The 18,795-nt window shown below is 40.6% G+C and overlaps 1 long non-coding RNA gene across 1 annotated transcript; it reads left to right on the top strand.

Moving 5' to 3' along the window:
- Positions 1-12,872: 12,872 nt before the first annotated feature.
- Positions 12,873-18,007, top strand: LOC144335168 (uncharacterized). Its single transcript, XR_013405664.1, has 2 exons — positions 12,873-12,999; positions 14,566-18,007. It is a non-coding gene; the product is annotated as an uncharacterized LOC144335168 (long non-coding RNA).
- The last annotated feature ends 788 nt before the right edge of the window (positions 18,008-18,795 follow it).

Here is an 18,795-nt window from a genome sequence, read left to right as displayed (position 1 = left end):
TGAGTAGCTGGGACTACAGGCGGCTGCCACCCCGCCCAGCTAATTTTTTGTATTTTTAGTAGAGACTGGGTTTTACTATGTTAGCCAGGATGGTCTCGATCTCCTGACCTCTTGATCCACCTGCCTCAGCGTCCCAAAGTGCTGGGATTACAGGCATGAGCCACTGTGCCCAGACAATCAATGCTATATTTTTATTATTTATCTTCAATATATCATTAGTAGCCAATTTCAACAATTTATTATATAATTTATAGTTAAATTTAAATAATCTTTCAATAAAAGAAATGGATTCTGAATCCTTGAATTTCCCATGTGTTAATTTTGTCCAGATGGGAAATAAAATATTCTGTTTTTAAAAATCATTGTCTCTCCCATCTTCTCCAGTCCTCCAAAACCTAGATGGGCTCTCTGATGTATTTGATGCCAGAAATCATTGTCTTTTATTCCCATTCTCTTGCAATCTTTGTACTTTTATCTTCAAATTTGGTAAAAACTAGAATTAAACTCAAAGAGATTGAACTAAGCCATCAGCACCCCTAAATATGGTACTGTCTGGATATGGGTTGATTCTGGAGGGTTTTTTCCTAAGTATGAAATCCAAATTTAATTCCAGAGAAGAGTAAAAATATTATATGCTTCCAGAGGCAAATGAAGAATGAGGCAAGTAAATGAGGGAAATCTAAAAGTGATGGAATGACCATAAGTACAGAAAAGGATAAATTCTCATGAACATGTTCTTTTGGAATAATTCATAGAATGGAAAACAAAACCAAGATGCTTGATGTTGCAGAGTGTAACACTAGAATTTTTGGATGAAAAGGTGAAATGTCAACAAAATGAAGGAAAAAATAAACAGAACTAGGTGATCTAAAAAAAGTTTAGATTTAGTCAGCTTCTGAGAGTGGTAAGTATTCATCATTGAATGTGAATATTGAAGGAAACTGAAGTATTTGAAACACAATATTGAGGCTCATTTGGCTAGGGAAGTTTTGACCAAGGCCTCTCCTGAGGATAGTAGAAGGACAGACCAGGGAAAGGTCCTATCAGCTCCCTTGACTCCACTTACTATCTGATGGTATGTTTCCTGGTTTCCCCAACTTCAACTGGGCTCATTCAAGCTCCTGGTACCTGATTCATCAGACCCATGTGACCAGCTTTGGGGCTATGTGAGGTTTCATCCTCTATGATTTTTGGTAAAGGAGGATGGAGGAACAAGAGGTGGATGGTGATGAAAGAATAGAGAGTAGGTGTAATGAAAGTTCTTGGGAGTCAGGGCGGGGGTGATCAGTACCATAGCTAAAACATTCTACCTGCTGAGAGATGCTACTAGTACTAATTACTCTTGTTATACAACAATAATAGCTATCCTTTTTTTGAGAGTCTATGATGTACCTGGTTGTTTTCATAAATTATCTCCAATATCAGTGCCTCTCTGAAGAAAGGCTTATTACCCCCATTTTATGCATAACGAAACTCTCGTTCAGAGAGGGCAAGTAACTTGTCCAGAGTCACAGTACAGGTAGATGGAGAGTCTGTCTCATTCCAAGACAGTGATCTAAAGCAGAGCTGCTTACATTTTGGTAACTACAGACTCATAAATTAGCTCTTTCCCTATTGCCTTCTCAGCAGTTTATAACCTTGGACATTAAACCTTAATTAATCAGGGAGGAATGACTTGCGTCGGCAGACGTAGGTGTCCTTGGTGAGCTGGGCATGGCTCCACGTGAACAACAGCCTGGCTAGGAATGTCAGAACAGCATGAGTCCTCCTGCCCCGAGTGCTGCCACTTGCTGCTGTTTCTGTAGCATCAGCGTTTGCCCACCTCTGGGGCTTGATGTGCAACCGAAAGTCAAAGTTCAGGAAAACAAAGCTAAGCGTTTACTGGACCTTAGAGAAACAGCAACTCTTGACCAACACACACTGCTTGCAGGGCTTTTGTTTTTATTTTTACTTTTTTTTTTTTTAAGTCTCCTAACACAATAAAATGTTCTAAATTGAGTATTATATGTGGAAACAGCATTGGACTTGGAGGCTGTGAAACACTGGGAAATTCTTCAACCTTGGTCCACAGTTTCCCCATTTGTAAAATGAACTAGGAATCCCTCCATCAGAAATGTATTATGAAGCATGAATGAAATAATATATGAGGGGCGTTTTGTTCAGAATAGGTTTTCATTAAATAGCTAGATCTGAACGCATAACTCTGGTTTAGAGGCCTTTGATTGTAAGATCTTTTAATAGGCAATATGACAACAATACTATTCATGATCGTTACAGTCAATACTTCTAACAATGGCGTTGCTTATTCTCTACTCCCTTCCCAACTCTAGATATTTCTTCTGGTTTGAGTGTGATATATATAAAAGCCAATCCACAGACCATGTGATAAATGTGTTATTCATGCACAGCATGAGGTCTGAGTCATAAGCAAACTTGTACATACAAATAAATCTCACATATTATAGAGTTACACTTACTGCAGAATTAGCAATATTATAGAGAAATAACTTTCATAAAAAGAGACCACATTACACAATGCAACTGGAAGAATCGCGATTGGCATTTTAAAACGTATTTTCCAAACTGTGGTACAGATATTTCCTTATCATATTGCAATCTGCTTTGGTGGTTGGAATAGTTTCAGGGCCCCAAAATCAGTAGTTATTACTTTGTTCTAGAAATAGAGCTATGTTTTCTCAGCATGGTTCTTAAAAGTGTTTTGCTGTTATATGTATAAGGCATTTTGTTAGCTATGGAGACTTTTTAGAGGATATGAGGTGAGTAATACTGGCCTATTCTCAAGAAATTTGCATTCTTAAAGGAAGAGAAGATTGAAGTTGAGAATCAAACCAAATCAAATCAAACCAAATACAAAAATGTATATAAAAACACCCAGAGATTGTTGTTATTGTTGTTGCTGTTGTTATTGCAGCATTCATGGATGACTGTGTGAAGTAACATGAAAGAAAAGTCCTGCGAAAAACCCAAATATTTGAGAGTTTTTACAAGGCCAAGTCAATTGATTCAATCCGTCAGACTGTAAGACCTACGGGGGTCTGGGGTAGTAATGTCTTACCAATGTTTCCTCATTATCCAGCCCCATGCCTAGAATACATTAGACATCCAATCAACTTTTGTGGAATAAATGAATCAGTCAATATATGAGTATCAATATGGGTGTATATTCGTATCAATCTCAGAAAAGTCTAGAGTAACTGGCTTATAATTCTCATCCCAGAGAACTTTGAAATAAATAATAAGTAGAGTATGAACACTTCTTTCTTCTAAAACTATACTAGGTTCTGAAAGCTCTTCTATCATTGTTCATTTGGAATTTCACAGGCATCCAGGCTGTAGTGCCTTGCAATGGTACACAAGAAACACAGCCTCCCTACTTTCAGCAAATTCTGGTACAACATACACAACACAAAATTTACCATCTTAGCCATTTTTAAGTGTTCAGATTAGTAGCATTAAGTGTATTCACATTGTGGGGCAACCAATCTTCAGAACTCTTTTCATCCTGCAAAATTAAAACTCTATACTATTAAACAACAGCTCTCCATTCATCCTCCCCACCATCCCATAGCAACCACCATTCTGCTTTCTATCTCTAACAATTTGACTATGTACCTCATGTAAATGAAATCATGTAGTTGTCTTTTTGTGTCTGGCTTATTTCACTTGGTACGATGTCCTCAAGGTTCATCCATGTTGTAGTGTGTGTTCGAATTTCCTTCATTTTTAAAGCTGAATAATATTCCCTTGTATACAGTATTTTGTTTATCCATTCATCTGTTGACGGGCACATGGGTTGCTTCTACCATTTAGCTGTTGTGAATAATGCTGCTATGAACATGGGTATATAAATATCTTTATTTAGACTCTGCTTTCAATTATTTCATGGTTTTATTGAGGTAGAATTCACATAGTATACAATTCACCCATTTAAAATGTACAATCCAATAATTTTTTAGTCTATTCATAGAATCAGAGTATTAGATGTCAGTTTGTGAGAGGTGTGGTAGGTTTTTCAAGATGCTCCAAATCTGATGGTACAAATAGTTTTAAAGCACCAGCATGAAGTCCAGGAGCAACAGGCAACAGTTGTCCAGGAGCAACTGCAGCAGATTTGAGAATAAAAGAGTCATGGGTCCCATTTCATTTCCTTGTGGTAATTTTTTTAGATGCTTTTCATCACTAAGAAATTTGAACTCTGTGTATTCTAGGAACACTAGAGTGCCTTGTATATTCAAGTATCCAGGGTAAGTAAATTCAAGAGTATCCAAATTCTGGGGCTTAAAAATACCCCTTTGAGAATAAAAAGTAAAGCTAATGCTTGAAGTATGTTGAAGAACTGGAGTATTTCCTTGTCTGAGGAAATTTGGATATGCAGTTTGGATGTTGCAGAGGCAGAATGAACAGGAAATAATTTCACACTCAGTGACGAGGATTTAGCTGACAGGAAAGAGTTACACAGTGGTCTGAAGTGTCCACCAACCCCCCATTTCCCCATATGTCTTTGAATTGGGTTGTTAACTGCCTTGTCAGTGTTTTCTCTTTGCCTTTTGCTCAATCATCTCAAAGTTCAGTTTTTCCCTATCTAATCAGGTTTTCAATTACCTAGGTCATTTATGACCCCCAACACAGTATTTATTTCACTCTTCCTTATAACAACTTTTCATAAACTTTTTCATAAAATTTTCATAAAGCTTTTTGGCATTAAGGTGAGATGGCCTTGTGCTAGGGAGGAAAAACCTCTAGATAAGGAGGCATGAGGTGTCTGGGTGCTGTGTCCAGTTCTGCTGTTGACTGGCCATGGGGCTGAATAAGGTCAGCTTCTCCCAGTCTCCCTTCTCTAATGTGTAAAGTGGCCTGATAATACCACTACTGCCTAATTTTACTGTGTTGCTGTGATGGTCAAATGATATCGTCTAAATGAGTGCTCTGAAAAGTATGAAGACCTACATAAGTGTAAAACATTATAAAGCGAGCATTACACAGTTGATGCCTGTGTGTGCACATACGCATGCTGGCACACACGCACATATGCATGCATACACAAGTTTGAGAATCAGAAAACAAGGTTTTAGCCCTAGCTTTGCCTTGATGACATTGCCCACTGGAGCACATACTATTGAGCACATACTGTTAGGGAGACTTTTCTGGGCTGGAGAATGTGTCATTTAATCTTCACTACCCCAGCAGGGTAGGCATTGTTTTGGAAAGGAGGGAGATGATCTGGTAACTTCCCCAAGGTCCCACCATTAGTAAGCAACAGAGTAGGGACTGAAACACAGATCTATGACTCTTAAGCTACCCAGGGCTTTGAACTCTTATCTATACAGCAAAATGGGGGTCTTTTCTACCTATGATATTCTATAGTCTTTGCTGCCCAAATTGCGTGTTTTTGAGACATGTGGTTACCCTAGAAAAAAGAAAATAATTTTAAACAGTAATATAATAAACTTAGATTAGAAGATAAAATGTTTTCAGGCGGGGTGCTGTGGCTCACTCCTGTAATCCTAGCACTCTGGGAGGCCAAGGCGAGTGGATCAGCCTAGCCAATATAGTGAAACCCCATCTCTACTAAAAATGCAAAAATTAGCTGGGTGTGGTAGTGCACGCCTGTAGCTCCAGCTTCTCGGAAGGCTGAGGCAGGAGAATCGCTTGAACCCAGGAGGCAGAAGTTGCAGTGAGTGGAGATAGGCCACTGCACTCCAGCTTGGGTGACAGAACGAGACTGTGTCTAAAAAATAATAATAATAAAATAAATAAATAAATAAATAAATAAATAAATAAATAATAAGAAGAAATGTTTTCTGTTGAGAAGTGCTGTTTGTATGGATTATTTCTTGACTCTTAGAAACCTTCACAATGCTGGCATGCACGGAAGAAATGGGTAGTTCTAACATCCTGCCTCTTTTTCCCCAGCTATTTGGATTTCCTGCATCCCAGTTCAGCACCCTTTAGGAATGAAGAATGCCAGCCTGACCAAATCCAGAACTACATTTTCCTGGAAAGCTGGCTAAAAGTCCCAGACTGGCAAGGGGCAAGCAGCCAGTAGCATGTGCAGGTGGCAGGCCAGTCAGTGGCCACCTCAGTGCCACCTGCTCTCACACAAAGTGAAGAATGGAGCCACTCCACTTCCCAGGTTATTAATCCAGTCACCTGTAAATTCAACTCTCTGCCCTTCAAAAGGTCCAGCTATAAACCTTCTCGGGGTGTCAATATAATTTAGTTATTAAGAATGTGGACTTTGAAGTCAGATCAAACTTGTTTCAAATTCCAGCCCAGAGTTTTCAGGCTGGGTTACTTTGGAAAAATTCTCTAACCTTTTTGAACCTCAGTTTCCTCCTCAGCAAAATAATAATAAAATGTACCCTACAACATTGCTGGAAGATTAGGTTGAATAATGAATCAAAGCATTAAGCATATGCCTAGCAAAGGTAAGTACCATATAAATAACAGGTCCTGTGATGATCACTGTCACTATGCCTTTCTCCTTTCCACATTCTCCACATCCCTCTCTCCCTCTCTGTCACTAAAGAGAAGTCCTTTCAAAAGTTTTGCTCCCACAGTATTCAATCTCATTGTCTCCTGTGTCCTTCATCTGGAATCTCTCCATCTCACTTCCACCCTCAAAAGATTTCTCCATTTATTATGCAGAAAATGAAGCTGGACCCTGAGCTCATCTCGGAGGTTGTATACCTGCATCCAAGAAGAGTACCCCTGTAGAAGACAGTGGGGAGCTATAAATAAAGACTTCATCCCCTGTTACATAAACCAAACGTGGGTATAACTTACACTCAGAAAAGATGGAGAGAAGCAGAAGCAGGTTTGAGGAAAACAGAGAAAATGGCAATATTATTTGTGGAAAGTGTAAAAAGGAATGAAGGAGGGAAGTTGAATAAAGAGATAAGGCCTTACACCCATGTTTCCTGAGTTAGAAGCAGATTGGGCAGCTGGAAGACCCAACCTGTCAGGCATGCAGACAGCTGACCTCGTTAGCACCCCTCCATCTCATCATTCAAGGTGTGTGGCTGGCCTGCACCAGAGCACGCCTGTCCTCCGTGGCACAGCTGACTCTTAGGCGTGCTAGATCCCCCACTGGGGTGCCAGATGGAGGTGTAAATAAGAGGTTGGAACAAGTTATCTCTGTGGCAAGGAGCCCAGGAAAATTCATCCAATTGCTGGCACTCCAGCAGGAGGCTGCATGCCGAGTGATCATGACCAGGCAGCAGATGTCCTGGCTTCCTTGGAGGGGGGAAAAGGAGGGTATTCATGCTCTTTCAATTTATTTCCTACCCCAGTCCCAGGGCAGGCCTGCCCTTTTTGCCACTCCTTTTAATGGCTCTTTTTTGGGTCATTTGCCGAGTGAGAACAGAGACCCTCTGATCCTAGGGAGGAATGGAAAAACTGTCAGTTAAAAAAATGGGAAGAATGGAAAGGCAGTCATTTATTAAAAAATAATTACGTCTTTTTACCATATGACCCAGGAATTCCACTCCTAGGTATCTACCAAAGAGAAATAAAAACATATATCCACGTAAACACACACCCTAGTATTCATAGCAGTATCATCCAAAACAGCCCAAAAGTGGAAACAACCCAAATGCTCATCAACTGGCAAAGGGATAAACAAAATGTGATATATCCATACCATGGAACATTATTAAGTCATAAAGAAGAATGACGCACTGATACAAGATACAACGTGGATGAACCTTGAACACATTATGCTAAGTGCGAAAAGCCAGGCACAAAAACTCACATATTGCATGATTCCATTTATATACAATATCTAAAATATACAAATCCACAGAGGCAAAAAATATATTAGTATTGCCTAGATCCGTTAGGGCACAGGAAATGGGGAGTAACCGCTAATGTACCCTGGGTTTCTTTTGGAATGACAACATTTTTCTAAAATTAGATAGTGGAGATGCTTGCTCAACTTTGTAAATCTGCTGAAGACCATTGCATTTTGCGCTTTAAATAGATGAATTTTATGATACGGCAATTATGTCTTATACAGCTGTTAAATAAATGAATAAGTGAAAATACAATAATTATATCCTGGGATGTTGTAGTCAGAGGAAACAAGCAGCTACCTCTTGCTCACAGTGTGTGACGCTGAATTTGCCAGTCATTTCTCCAGTGCCCTCTCCCCTCCTCCAAGCCCAAAGGCATGGTCTCTGACATCTTCTTTCTCAAGATGCATGTACTCCCTTATCCATCCTGGACCTAGGAGGGAAGCTGCCTATAGAGATTCTGCAAAAGTGAGGGTCCCTTTTGACTCAGGTGTAATAGGGAAGAGAAGGCAGGATCACACACAGGTATGTATAGCTCAGATCTCAGCTGGGTTCTCCTTGCCTTTTTAGATCCAGAAAGGGCTGGCTCCAATCTTCATTCTACAACTTCCAGAAAGTTCAATGCCTTCCCCTAATTTGGGGGAACTTCCCAAGAGAGTTATGATATTAAAGTCACTTTGGCTCACAGCTTCTCATTTCACTGACTCAGTTCAGTCAAGTACCTGGCTCATCACAGCAGGCCCTTGTACCAGCCCTGCCAGTGCCATGATGGGAAACTTGGTTCCCTTTATTTGATTTCCATAAAACCTCAAAACAAACAAACAAACAAACAAACAAACAAATTTCACTTTCAATAAGCCTTTATGTGGACATAACTAAAAGTTTACAAAGAGAAATGGGAATTACATGGTGGCAACAGATCCATTTAAAATTGAGCCTTAATCCTGTCAACTGATCACAGGAAGAGAAAAAGAAGAAAGAAAATAAATAAAATTGAGCATTAGTCATCCTTATTTGTAGAAGTCCTTTGAAATACCCCACCATATATGAGACACCATGTATGGTGTGTTTCATTCACTGCTTCAAACTCTGCTTCTCTTCTCTCCTTTCTCATCTCTCCTCCTCACCTATTTCACTCAGAGATCTGAGTTACTTCTTCTCCCCTGGGCAGCAGTCTTCAACTCATCTTTATACTTTATATTTCCAAACAGATCAATGTACTGGCCTATCGGACAGGGCTATCTGTTCTGCTAGCAACAAGTTGACTCACAAAAACATTTTTCTTCCTTTAACACGTTCCATATTCCTTAAAAGGCACTTTTGGTATTGCATCACAATTTTAGTTTCTCTTTTAAGTATATTCCAAAGTTGTGTTGTGAGGCTACAGGAGAGGCAAAAGGGAGTGCTACAAATGAGTTCAGAGAAAAGGCAGTCTCTTTTCCTCTGAGACTGCAGGAAAGAATCAAAATAAGGAAACTGCAAACAGGTTGGGAATGTGTAGAGGGTTTCCGCTCCGAGATAGAACTCACAGGTGTGTTTGTTGGTAAGAAATGGAGGACGGAGTTGGATGCTGAGCTGTGATGAGGAGCAGTCCTTCTATGTATCTGTTTTCTCCCCTGCCCCTTTGCTCTGTGACTGTGGGGATGAAATAGACAAGAAAACACCAGAGAAGAATTAACAAAGGACAAGCGTTCCTTTATACCCAGATGATGTAATTTCATTTTCTTGAGCTAGACATAACCAGAACAGACACTGGCCTTGTTAGCTAATCATTGCCAGGAAGAAAGGCAAGGGAAGACACAGGTGTTTTAGAACCTGAAGCCATGTTTTAAATAGACATCCACCCTCTTTAAACTGGGTTGTAAAACTCAAAGTCCACACAAGAAAAGACACACATTTGCTTGCTAAAACCAAGAATAACACTGCATAAAATTAGGTATGTATCAATGTTTTTATCGTAGGCATGTAGGAAATCTAGCCAAGACTAGAGCTACTTGGTTAGTAATATACAGACAATAAATATCTGGTGTTTTAGGCACTCATTTGAAATAAAGTAAAGACAATTTTTGAAATGGAGTAAACTTGTATCGGCTTCCACACGTGTGTGGTTATCTGCTGAGTAGAGGCTGAATGGTCTGGCTCCTTAACTTTCATCAGACGAATGCTAGGGGAGAGTCTGAGCTTCACATTCAAGAAAGCTTTGTGTTAATCTGTTTGGGTTGTGTATTAGTCTGTTCTCACGCTGTTAATAAAGACGCACCCAAGACTGGGTAATTTATAAAGAAAAGAGGTTTAATTGACTTAGAGTTCAGCATGGCTGAGGAGGCCTCAGGAAACTTACAATCATGGCAGAAGGAAGAGCAAACACGTCCTTCTTCACATGGCGGCAGCAAGGACAAGTGCCAAGCATAAGGGAGAAAAGCTCCTTATAAAACCATCAGATCTCATGGGAATGCACTCACTACCATGAGAACAGCAGCATGGGGGTAACCACCATCAATTGCCTCCCACCAGGTCCCTCCCATGACACGTGGGGATTATGGGAACTACAGTTCAAGATGAGATTTGGGTGGGGACACAGCTAAAAGGGATTGCTACAAAGGAATATCTGAGACTGGCTAATTTATAAAGAAAAGAGGTTTATTTCAGCTGACGGTTCTGCAGGCTGTACAGGCATGGCACCAACATCAGCTCAGCTTCTGGTGAAGGCCTCAGGAAGCTTTTTAGTCATAATAGAAGGCAAAGGGGGAGCCAGCATATCACATGTCAAGAGGGAGCAAGAGAGAGCAGAGGGAGGTCCCAGACTGAAATAACCAGATCTCGAGGGAACTAACCAAAAGAGAACTCACTCATTACCAAGGGAGTGGTGCTAAGCTATTCATGAGGGATCTACCCCATGATTTAATATGTCCCACCTGGCCCCACCTTCAGCATCGCAGATCACATTTCAACATGAAATTTGGAGGGGTCACACATCCAAATCATATCAGGCCTAAAATTCATTTTGGATGTTATCATCAAATGAGTGTTACACACAGTTATTGCTTTATGCATGGATTTAAAGCATTACTTTACTAAATGTGTAAATCCAATTTATACCACAAGTTTCGGTAACTGTGGTTTTGCCATTTCTTCGCTTTTATTATATTTGCTGGAAACTTAAAAGTATGGAAGTAGCCTGTGTGTCCCTTGGCCTTTGAAAGGACCTGTCTTTCACCTATCTTGATTGTTTATATACATATGTATCTTATATATGAATCACACATATATATAGGTATATACACATGTATCTTTATTCCACAGCAAAGGATTATAAACTTGGCCTCCAGTTCCCTAATGATTTAGCAAACAATCACTGCAAAGAAATATTAGGGGAGGATTGCTTGAAGAAGATGCAGTCCATCTAGTTTGAATGATCTCAGAGGTATCAAGAATGAGAACCTTGTATACTTGTGCCTACACTTTTCCTACTGGAATAACTTTGAAGGAACAGCACTTGTGTGCTTTTGGTATGACACCATCTGATTTGTCTGAAGGTCATCATCAGAAAAAGGTCTATTCAACTTACTCTCGGGCTATTGTCCAATAATCTCTATAGGCTATGCTCTTTATGAAGTGCTCAGAGATCCCCATCTGATTGGAAAATTAGGAATAGTTGTGCTATTCTTAACACTGTTTTATTGATTGTAGCTTTATGATGCATTTAGACATCTGAAAGAATAGATTCCTCACAATCTCCTTCCAACATTTATTGCTCTCACTACCTCTTAATTTTCTAAACACAGTTCAGAATGATTTCATGAAGTTCCCAATTTGATATTTTGATTGAAATTATGCTAAACTTATAAACAAATTAGGAAACAATTGATATGTTAGTGAAACTTACCATCAAGAAAAATAATATGCTTCTCTATTCACATCTTAATTTTTATAATTCATTAAATATTTGTAGTTCTTTTGACAAGTGGCCCTGTGCACGTCTTAAGTTTGTTTTAAAAAGATTTATGTTATGTTAAATTGGACATTTTCTTATTATATTTTTAATCTATTAATGCTGTTGGAAAATCTATTTTTTTTTATTATAGGAAAGCTTGAGCCTAGAAGTTTGAGACAAGTCTGGGCAATATGATGAAACCCTATCTCTACTGCAAATGCAAAAATTAGCCAGGCGTGGTGGCACATGCCTGTAGCCCCAGCTACTCGGAGGCTGAGGCAGGAGAATCGCTTGAGCCTGGGAGGTGTGGCTGCAGTGAGCTGGGCTCACGCCACTGCACTCCAGTCTAGGCAAAGGAGTGAGACTGTCTCAAAACAAACAGAGAGAGAAAGAGGAAAGAACCAAAAAAGAAAGAAAGAAAACAGAGAGGAAGGAAGGAAGGAGAGAGGGAGGGAGAGAAAGAAAGGGCAAGCAAAGAATAAAGAGAGAAAAAAAGAAAGAAAGGAAGTAAGGAAGGGAAGAGAGAAAGAAAGGAGAAAGAAAGTTGAAAGAAAGAAAGTAAAACGGGAAGGAAGGAAGGAAAGAAAGAGGAAGGGAGGGAGGAAGGAAGGAAGACAGGAAGGAAGGAAGGAAAAAAGAAAAAGAAAGAGAAAGAAAGAAAAGCAAGAAAAAGCAAGAAAGGAAGAAAGAACGAAAGAAAGAGAAAGAAAAGAGAAAGAAAGAAAGAAAGAGAGAAAGAAAGAAAGAAAGAAAGAAAGAAAGAAAGAAAGAAAGAAAGAAAGAAAGAAAGAAAGAAAGAAAGAAAGAAAACGAAAGAAAGAAACAGGAAAGAAAGAAAGGGGGCGGGCAGGCAGGCAGGCAGGCAGGCAGGCGACTGACAATCTTAAAACATTAATAACAGCAGAACCGCTGCGGAGGCAGCCGCTCCGGCCGGTGCGAGGCAGCGGCGCCGGGCTCCTGCAGGAGGTGCTGGCGGTCCAGGTTGGAGGCGGGGACACCGTCAGAGCCGGGTCGGTCATGCAGGGCGGAGGTGGGCTGTCTATTTAGGGCTGGAGGTGCAGGGCTAGGGCGGGGATCCTATCCCGACCAGGTCTCTCTCGTGGAAAGACGGCGGCCGCTGTGTCCGGCTGTCAGGAACAAGCGGCTGCGAAGGAGAAACAAACCGCTCAGAACCGAGAGCTCCACAGGGAGCGGACTGACCCTTTTCTAGTCCCGGACGCCGCACTAAACCCGTCACAAGGCGGCGCACAGGTACCTGGTGGCCGAAGAGGCAGCGATGTCCAGTGAGTTGGATCCTGGAGGCGGCGGGAGCCAACAGTTGCTGCACATCAGTGAGCAGAGCTACAGTCAAATCCATGTGACCTTCCAAGAGCAAGCACAATTGTCCTGTGCAAATCCCAGGCGGATGTTCCAGAAAAGAGAAATAGCAACATAAAAACCATATGTCTCCAGGCAGCTTACTAAAAAGTATAGTTCATAAGTAACCATAATTCTGGGCAACAGCACAGTCTGCTGAACTAACCTTACAAGTACGATAAAATGTGTCACCTTAGTGTATTAAAGCAACACATTACCAGGCAAAGAACAGGTGCTCAGACATATATAAATATCTCCAACTACAAACGGAAAATGTATCTTTATAAAAATCATTTCCAAAATCATCAAACAGCATAAAATATTTAGACATAAACCTGGCAAATAGGTAAGATCTCTATGGAGAAAATTAGACAACCATTTTAATTTTAAAACTTAAATATAATTTAAAAATGTGTACCGTATTCACTCTAATCTCATTTCAAGTACTTACTAGCCATGTGTTGCCAGTGGCAAGAGTGTTGAACTGTGCAGTGTTAGACCTCTAAGGTTATAGAAAACTAAGGAAGTTTTCTAGTTTGTTGCAGAGAAGTATGATATGTTTATCAATAAAACTTCCAAGCCTAAAAATATATTACATTTATATAAAGTTCTGTGAGGGATGTGGAACCGAATAATGTAAATGTTTTGAACTTTAACATGTAATTTTCTTTAATGGGTATTTAATCATTATCTTGTTTAAGATTCCATGATTTGTACTTAAAAGGGTGACCATTGTTAAAACATACTGGATATGACATCCTTTGGAATTATTTACATTTGTAATGAAACCTAGATACTCATTTAAAATGCAAAAGTGTATATAGTCTCTCAAAATTATTTTTGAAAAGAATGCAGGTTGTAGGTTTTTATTTTTATTTTTATTTTTTTAGAGATGGAGGCTTTCTATGTTGCCCAGGTTGGAGTGCAGTGGCTATTCACAGACACATTAATTGTGCACTACAGCCCCAAACTCCTGGGCTCAGGAGTGATCCTGAGTGTTCCTCTTGCGTCAGGCTCGGGAGTAGCTAAGACTACAGGCTTGGGCCACCACTCCCAGCTTGAATGGATATATATCTTAAATGTTTCATCTGTCAAAAAGAAGAATAGATGTTGAGTATTATCAAAGTCTTTGGGGCCATTACAAATAATTTTTTTTTGTTTTTTTACTGTTAATATTAAGATTTTGATATCATTAATTACTTTATATCATTTGTATCCTTGGAATATTACTTGATTATAAACCAAAGTCCCATGGAATTCAGTCCTGCCATGAACACATGTAATCAGAAGTAATGAAAAAATAATTTAAAAGTATATTCGTGTTTCTCAAGGGACGTTAACAAAGATCAGATTCATAAGCACAGTAACACTTCTTTATACCCACTTTTCTTTGATTTTTCACTCCATAAATACTCCAGAGTCTCTCACTATCTCACACCCTCCCTTTCCTCTCTTCCAAAGGTCTCCCAGACAAGTCTTTAGAACAGATTAATTTCGGTACTCCTTCCTTGGGCCACACCACATCTCTTCTCCACAGGAGATGGAAGCCAACACTAGTATTTCTGCTCACCAGCTGCACCAGGAGTCCTGAAAACAGCTGGAGGGCATAGAAGCTCTATGCCTCCATTTGTCTGTAATTCTTTACAGAGAGAAGTTAAGACCCTCTAAGAAATGTAGTTGTTGTCTCACTCTGGCTGCTTTTCTCAAAAAACCCTCTCGGATAATTCCTTAAGAATAAAACCGTCTATCTTTTTGTGTGACTGAAATTTCCTTGGCCATGCTGTATTATCATCTCTCTATATTTATATCATATATATGGGATGATATATATAATTATATATACATAGATATGCACACACACACACACACACAGATAGGGTTTGGCTGTGTCCCCGCCCAAATCTCCTCTTGAATTCCCACATGTGGGAAGGACCTGGTGGGAGGTAATTGAACCAAGGGGACAGGTGTTTCCCATGCTGTTCTCGTAGTAGTGAATAAGTCTCATGATATCTGATGGTTATCTAACGGGGAGTTTTCCTGCACAAGCTCTTTCTTTGCCTTCTGCCATCCATGTAAGATGTGACTTGCTCCTCCTTGCCTTCTGCCATGATTGTGAGGCCTCTCCAGCCACATGGAACTGTAAGTCTATTAAACCTCTTTCTTGTATAAATTACCCACTCTTGGGTATGTCTTTCTCAGCAGTGTGAAAATGGACTAATACAGCAAATTGATACCAGTAGAGTGGGATGCTGCTGAAAACATACCCAAAAATGTGAAAATGACTTTGGAACTGGGTAACAGGCAGACATTGGAACACTTTGGAGGGCTCAGAAGAAGACAGGAAAATGTGAGAAAGTGTGGAACTCCCTAGAGACTTGTTGAATGGCTTTGACAAAAATGCTGGTAATGATATGGATAATGAAATCCAGGCTAAGTTGGTCTCAGATGGAGATGAAGAACTTTTTGAGTACTGGAGCAAAGGTGACTCTTGTTATGTTTTAGCGAAGTGACCAGCGGCATTTTGCCCCTGCCCTAGAGATTTGTGGAACTTTGAACTTGAGAGAGATGATTTAGGGTATCTGGCAGAAGAAATTTATAAGCAGCAAAGCATTCAAGAGGTGACTTGGGTAATGTTAAAGGCATTCAGTTTTAAAAGGGAAACAGAGCATAGAAGTTCAGAAAATTTGTAGCCTGATGATGTGATAGAAAAGAAAATCCCATTTTCTGAGGAGAAATTCAAGCCAGGTGCAGAAATTTGCATAAGTAAAGAGGAGCCAAATGTTAATCACCAAGACAAAGGGAAAATGTCTCCAGGGCATGTCAGAGGTCTTCATGGCAGCCCCTCCCATCACAGGTCAGGAGGCCTAGGAAGAAAAGATGGTTTCATGGGCTGGGTCCAGCGCCCTCCTGCCCTGTGCAGCCTAGGGACTTGGTACCCTGCATTCTAGCCACTCCATCCATGGTTAAAAGGGGCCAATGTACAGCTTGGGTTGTTGCCTCAGACTGTGGAAGCCACAAGCCTTGGCAGCTTCCATGTGGTGTTGAGCCTGCAGGTGCACAGAAGTGAAGAATTGGGGTTTGGGAACCTCTGCCTAGATTTCAAAAGATGTATAGAAATGCCTGGATTCCTAGGCAGAAGTTTCTGCAGGGGTGGGGCCCTCATGGAAAACTTCTGCTAGGGCAGTGCAGAAGGGAAATGTGGGGGTCAGAGTCTCTAACCAGAGTCCCTACTGGGGCGCCACCTAGTGGAGCTGTGAGAAAGATGGCCACCGTCCTCCAGACCCCAGAATTGTAGATCACTGACAGCTTGCACAGTGTGCCTGGAAAAGCTGCAGACATTCAATACCAGCCCATGAAGGCAGCCGGGAGGGAGCCTGTACCCTGCAAAGCTACAGGGCCAGAGCTGCCCAAGACCATAGGAACCCATCTCTTACATTAGTGTGACCCAGATGTGAGACATGATGTCAAAGGAGATCATTTTGGAACTTTAAGATTTGACTGACCTGCTGGATTTTGGACTTGCATGGGGCCTGTAGCCCCATTGTTTTGGCCAATTTGGAATGGTTATATTTACCCAATGCCTGTACCCCCATTGTGTCTAGGAAGTAACTAACTTGGTTTTGATTTTACAGGCTCATAGGCAGAAGGGACTCACCTTGTTTCAGATGAGACTTTGAACTGTGGACTTTCGAGTTAATGCTGAAGTGAGTTAAGACTTTGTGGGACTGTTAGGAAGGCATGATTGGTTTTGAAATGTGAGGACACGAGATTTGGGAGGGGCCATGGTGGAATGATATGGTTTGGCTGCATCCCCACCCAAGTCTCATGTTGAATTCCCATGTGTTGTGGGAAGGACCTGGTAGGAGGTAATTGAATCATGGGGGCAAGTCTTTCCTATGCTGTTCTTGTGATAGTGAATAAGTCTCACAAGATCTGATGGTTTTAAAAAGGGGAATTTACCTGCACAAGTTCTCTCTTCTCTTGTCTGCTGCCATGTGAGACGTCCTTTTACCTTCTGCCATAATTGTGAGGCCTCCCCAGCCATGTGGAAATACAAGTCCAATAATCTTCTTTCTTCTGTAAATTGCCCAGTTTGGGGTATGTCTTTATCAGCAGTGTGAAAATGGACTAATACACACACACACATATACACACACACACACACAGTTTATGTCACTATTACACCTTATTGTAAATGAATAACTAGTCTTCTGGATCTATGTTTTTATCTTATGATCCTGGTTAAGATGTTCACTTTGAGAAATGTATCTGTTCTGAGCCTATAAATAAAATCCAGCTTCTGATGCTGCAGGGCTATAGTTCAAACCATATGCCATGAGAAATTTACCCTGTGAGGCCTGTAGTCTTGTCCTTTTGATCCCTGGATAAACCCAGACACCACCCCCATAGTTGAAAAAGTGCCACTAAATTGCATTATATGTAGGGTTTTGCATTCTGCTTTTTCATATTCCATTACATCTTGAGCATTTTCCTATGACATAATCACAGAAAAACCATCTCTGAGAATGTAATTTTTAATAGGTCTATAATATTCTAAGATATAGATATGCCTTTATTTATTTGACTGGTAGTGTGACAAGCCCCCACCAGGTTACTTGAGGGTATATGTCTGCTGCCTGAACCCTGAAGGCTGGGCAGTGACTCACAGTCATGATGCTCAGCAGAGAACCAAACAAGTGTTCCTGAAAACCCAAATACCCTGGAGAGTATCTGAGAACCTACCAAGAAAAACAGTCTCATTGCTCAAACACAGCAGGCAAAGAGCCAGAAATTAGCTTAAAAGTGGTGTAGAGATGGGAGGTGGTGCGGATCTCTAGAGCTGTCCCGTCACCATCCAGGAGTGCCCTGTGCATAAGTCCTAATAAACTCAGCTACTCGTTAAGCTGGACTTGTTCAAGTCATTCTTTGGTGTCTTCGTTCCTTCTCAGTTTGGAGGGGACATTAAAGTCCCAAGTTTTTCTTGTAACAAACCAACTTCTTTTATTGGAAGTCTGCTTATTTCTAATTGTTTGCTGTTATTATACATAAAGATGCAATGAATAACCTTATAGGTAAAGCTTTTTATACACCACTGCTTTTCTCATTCATACACTTCAAAGACTAGAAATATTAGATCAAATTGAATTAATTCTGTGGCCAACTGCAAATTGTTCCCCAATATCCATTTTCCCCTTCTAAAGTAGAGTTTTAGCTGGGTCTATAGCTACTTCGTTAATGATATTTCTATATAGCCAGCCTGGCAACTAGATGTGCCTGTGTGACTGAAGTCTGGTTAGTGAGATGTGAGTGTAATGATGTGGGCCCATTAAAGAATTATGCTTTGCCAGGCACAGTGGCTCACACCTGTAATCCCAGCACTTTGGGAGGCCGAGGTGGGAGGATCACGAGGTCAGGAGTTCAAGACCAGCCTGAACAACATGGTGAAACCTCGCCTCTACTAAAAATACAAAAATTAGCCCGGTGTGATGGTGCGCACCTATAATCCCAGCTACTCAGGAGGCTAAGGCAGGAGAATCACTTGAACCCAGGAGACGAGGTTGCAGTGAGTAGAGATCATGCCACTGCACTCCAGCCTGGGCGACAGAGCGAGACTCTGTCTCAAAAAACAAAAACAAACAAACAAACAGAAAGAATTATGCTTCAATTGCCTGTCATTGTTGTTTTTTCCCC

This window comes from Macaca mulatta, chromosome 15 (assembly GCF_049350105.2).
Source record: "Macaca mulatta isolate MMU2019108-1 chromosome 15, T2T-MMU8v2.0, whole genome shotgun sequence".
NCBI classification, from domain to species: Eukaryota; Metazoa; Chordata; class Mammalia; order Primates; family Cercopithecidae; genus Macaca; species Macaca mulatta.
The sequence above is the reverse complement of the archived record's forward strand: the minus strand, read 5'-3'. Positions and strand labels throughout refer to the sequence as shown.